Source organism: Salvelinus alpinus, chromosome 23 (assembly GCF_045679555.1).
Source record: "Salvelinus alpinus chromosome 23, SLU_Salpinus.1, whole genome shotgun sequence".
Taxonomy (NCBI): domain Eukaryota; kingdom Metazoa; phylum Chordata; class Actinopteri; order Salmoniformes; family Salmonidae; genus Salvelinus; species Salvelinus alpinus.
In genome coordinates this window covers 30,835,762-30,840,782 of record NC_092108.1, presented here as the reverse complement: position 1 = coordinate 30,840,782, position 5,021 = coordinate 30,835,762, and the positions used below count along the sequence as shown (strand labels likewise).

Sequence of the window (5,021 nt, the reverse complement as noted above, 5' to 3'; positions counted from 1 at the left end):
TCCAAATCAAATCAAATGTTATTTGTCACATACACATGGTTAGCAGATGTTAATGCGAGTGTAGCGAAATGCTTGTGCTTCTAGTTCCGACAGTGCAGTAATATCTAACAATAATATCTAACAGTAATATCTAATAAGTAATCTAACAATTCCCCAACAACTAACAACTAACTAAAGTGGCCAGTGATTGGGTCTCAATGTAGGCAGCAGCCTCTCTGAGTTAGTGATTGCTGTTTAGCAGTCTGATGGGCTTGAGATAGAAGCTGTTTTTCAGTCTCTCGGTCCCAGCTTTGATGCACCTGTACTGACCTCGCCTTCTGGATGGTACCGGTGTGAACAGGCAGTGGCTCGGGTGGATGTTGTCCCTGATGATCTTTTTGGCCTTCCTGTGACATCGGGTGCTGTAGGTGTCATGGAGGGCATGGTGATGCGTTGTGCTGACCGCACCACCCTCTGGAGAGCCTTGCAGTTGAGGGCGGTGCAGTTGCCGTACCAGGCGGTGATACAGCCCGACAGGATGCTCTCGATTGTGCATCTGTAAAAGTTTGTCAGGGTTTTGGGTGACAAGCCGAATTTCTTCAGCCTCCTGAGGTTGTCTGTGTGAGTGGACCATTTCAGTTTGTCTGTGATTTGTACGCCGAGGAACTTAAAACTTTCCACCATCTCCACTGCTGTCCCTTCGATGTGGATAGGGGGCTGCTCCCTCTGCTGTTTCCTAAAGTCCACAATCATTTCCTTTGTTTTGTTGACGTTGAGTGAGAGGTTGTTTTCCTGACACCACACTCCGAGTGCCCTCACCTCCTCCCTGTAGGCTGTCTCGTCATTGTTGTTAATCAAGCCCACTACTGTTGTGTAGTCTGCAAACTTGATTATTGAGTTGGAGGCATGCATGGCCATCCAGTAGTGGGGGAACAGGGAGTGCAGGAGGGGGCTGAGCACGCACCCTTGTGGGGCCCCAGTGTTGAGGATCAGCGAAGTGGAGATGTTGTTTCCTACTTTCACCACCTGGGGGCGGCCCGTCAGAAAGTCCAGAACCCAATTGCACAGGGCGGGGTTGAGACCCAGGGCCTCCAACTTGATGATGAGTTTAGAGGGTACTATGGTGTTGTATGCTGAACTGTAGTCAATGAACAGCATTCTTACATAGGTATTCCTTTTGTCCAGATGGGATAAGGCAGTGGACAGTGTGCAGTGTGATGGCGATTGACCAGTCTCATGATGACAGAATTGAGTGCTCATGGGCGGTAGTCATTTAGTTCAGTTATCTTTGCCTTCTTGGGTACAGGAACAATGGTAGCCATCTTGAAGCATGTAGGGACATTATACTGGGATAGGGAGCGATTGAATATGTCTGTAAATACACCAGAGGCTCAAACAGCCACAAGGCCTCTGGCTCTGCTAGGGAGTATAGAGATCTGTCTCTGCCAGGCTAGAATCACCTGCAGCTACTACGAAATACTGACGGGCACCTATTTGCAATGAAATTATGTTAACATGGAAATACCCGTCATTCAAAGTGAACTCATGAACTGTGAGGTTCCTGTCACTGTTATGATTAGAATTCAGAGCTAAACAGTAATTAACCAAGAATATATTTCTTCATTGTTTTTGAGATGACTCTTCCCTACTGAGACTAAATATCACTAGAAGGAAAGGACATTGCAATTCATCAACTGTATGTTCATGCAAATCACAAGTGTTGTACCATTGTGGTGCATTTAGCTAACCTAAAACATCTGAAACTTCAGAGTCTGTTAAAAGAAAACACATTTTATAGAACTTGCAACTGAAAACATTCTCTATAAGTGGCTGTTGTGTCAGAAAAATATGATAATATTGCCACGTGTGTTACAAAGACAACAATACAAAAACAATGCTTCTATATATGTGTGAAAAAACAACAACTATATAATTCCATAAATTATTTGATAGGTTGATGTACACTAACCACACATAGAAGGTCTTCACACTAACTAGAACTTTCGCAAAAATACGTTCGGCTACACATATACTGCAATGTAAACTTGTGGACGTGTCACGTCTCAACCGCTACCTCGGGAGGTAGCGCACGACACTCGCACGACATTTGCTGCCCTTTAAGCAGGGCAGTGTAAAAAGAAATGTCTCGTTGAGCCAACACTCGTTGAGCCAACAATTGTAATAGCATAGACATGTTTTTGAAACAGCTTTTAATTATTTTTTAGACTATATACAGTTTTTACCTGAAATTGTAGTAACAGCCTGTTATGCATTCTGAAATTGTCGCTGTAGCTTTAAATCTCAACAGTGTTTTTTTTTTTACTACACTGAGCCACCAAGGTCCAGGCACTTAGAAGCAACTCCCATGGGAATTATCAACATTTTCAGTCGCAATTTGCTTTTACCTCATATTATGTCTTCCATGATCAATTGAAGCCAGATTTGTTCTAAGGTAACCTTAATACAGTAGCTAGTGTAAGCCTAAGAGCTCCTATGGTTCAGCTAAAAGTTAGCATTCACCTACAGCTAGCATGTTTATGTGAGGATGCAGCCATTATTTAGCTAGCTTGCGAGCAGTTACCTAGCTGTGTAGCCTATATTATAATATGAATGACACTGTATGATAACGTTACAGTACTTTTATTCAGTATTCGGATGGGAGGGGTAAATGTTCATTATTGATATGCTAACATTACTTGATCATGAAGCATGTCGTTAGTTAAAGCTATGGCTACAATTTCAGAACGTAACAGGCCTTTACTATAAAAACGAATTTCAGCTGTTTCAAAAACATTGCTATGCTGTTACAATTTTTACTGTAAGTGTTGGCTCAACAAGACATTCCTGTTTACACTGCCCTGCTTAGAGGGCGCTAGCTCCGGAGTTAACGTTAGCGGTCGAGATGTGACAAGTTAGTAAGTTTACATTGAAGTAAATGTGTAGCCGATGGTATTTTTGTGAAAAGTTTAGTTAAGTGTGAAGACCCTCATAGACAACGCACCTGTCTAGTCAGTGTAGTGATAATCAGAAACAGTAAAAACAAATACAAGCGCAAAGTATTTATTTCAAACTCCCTAGGTTGGTTTACATTTGCTGTGGAAGGAGTAAACTAAAAATAATTATTTTGAGGTTAGCAGACAAATTAAACCTCTTCCATAGAAACCTCTTCAGTCACTAAATGTCTTACAGACCTTTAGCCCCGGGAATCTGGAAGCAAAGCAACCCTTAACTTTACAACATGAAACCAGTGAGTATGTTCAGGGCTTAAAGTGCACTCTGAGGACATACATTTGAATCAAACCAGGCTCACAGGCCAAATTAATGCTTTGGCTGCATGAAACCAAACAGAGCCTTTAACTTCCATCGCCAAAGAAAGCAGTCAAAATGCAAAAGCTTTGACAGAAATGACTACAGTGAGTGTTCCTATCTGAGCATTAGAGAGTCATAAGAGATGAGGTGGGTACATGCTATTCCAATGGGTGTTGAATGACGTGACTGAACTTTCATGGCCGGCCAAACAACCCACATGAAAAAATACTATTGTGTACCATGGTATAAATACTGTAGCATTACTATATTTATATACTATGGTGTTTTTGTGGACTTTACTGAAGTATTCACTGTAGTGTTTCTGCAGACATGACTGTAGTTTACACAATAGTGTTTTTGTTACATTATCTTTGACATAGAAGTGGGGGCTTTCTCCTTGAGGAAACCTACTGGACAAACACTAAAAGAGCAACTGTTTCATAACCTGTTATTAGGTAGGACTGGAGGCTGAACTTGGCATGCAGGTTTCTCACTCATGGGTGGCACACATTCGGATATGCGGTAGTGTTTTTGCAGACACTGTAGTGTTTTGCGGATATTACTGTAGTATTTACTAGTGTTTTTTGTGGTTAATATTGTAGTATTTACTATAGTATTCTACTGTATACTACAACATTGTATAATAAACACTACACGATCGAGGGATACTACAGTGTGTAGTATAGTATTCTACGGTATACTACAACATTCTATCGTAAGTACTACACATGATTGAGGGATACTACAGTGTGGAGGATAGTATACTACAGAATTATATAGTATTCTATAGTCCACTAGTCTTTTTTCATGTGGGAAAAAGAGAACTCAACTCTATGCTTATAGAAATTACACATTTTACATCATGAATAAACTTAAAATATTTAAAAAACGACAGTGATAGTTTGCAATTAACCTGTCACAAGTACTTACATATAATTTTCTGATTAAGATGCAGTGAGACAAGTAGCTGCAACAATGCTTTTTTTCTCACACGTAAATGAAGGTAGGCAGAATTTGGGGACTTTATGAGGCTTGGAAAAATGCAATAAAATGTGAGTGCACCCATCTGTTGGACCTTAGAGGACTTCCTGTAAACAAGCTTGGGAGAGAAAAACCTCTACCACCAGCTCCTCGTCTATAATTGCTGTTTCATCTTTATTTTCTTCTTTCCATTAGCCTGCCTACTCTTATTTTCTCTCTACCTACTTCTCTTATCTGTCTCCTTTCATTTTCTTTCACTCTCCCTCTCTCTTTGGCTTTCCTTTCTACAAATAACTCTAAAGTATATTGTTTACTTCAAAATAGTGGTAGCATTGGAAGCTAATATTGCTTTGATGTAAAGAGGAAAGAAAGACAGTATTGTTATTGTTAACATTTTTCTATATAGTTATACATGTATTGTATATAATATATACTTATATTTCCTAATTTATGAGTTTGATTAGATCAATATGTGATTTGATTATTCTGTAGTTTTATCATCCAGAATCAAATCTAGTATCAGATTTATGCATTATATCACAATAGCTAACCCCTGCTGACACATCCCTCATGGATAATCATGCATACATACATCTATATTCCACCAGTAAACTACATGCGATTACATTTCCTGACACAGAAATTCACCAGGGAAATAATTTCTCAGTGGAAAATGTTGAATTACATTAACGGTGACATTGTTGTTGAATGCAAGCAGACAAGTTATAATGACATACTTGTATTATATCTTT

At 39.7% G+C, this 5,021-nt stretch overlaps 1 non-coding gene across 1 annotated transcript; it reads right to left on the bottom strand.

Annotated features, from left to right (window-relative positions):
- Positions 1–3,672: 3,672 nt before the first annotated feature.
- LOC139551424 (U7 small nuclear RNA) lies at positions 3,673–3,726 on the bottom strand. Its single transcript, XR_011670290.1, has one exon. It is a non-coding gene; the product is annotated as a U7 small nuclear RNA (small nuclear RNA).
- Positions 3,727–5,021: the final 1,295 nt, after the last annotated feature.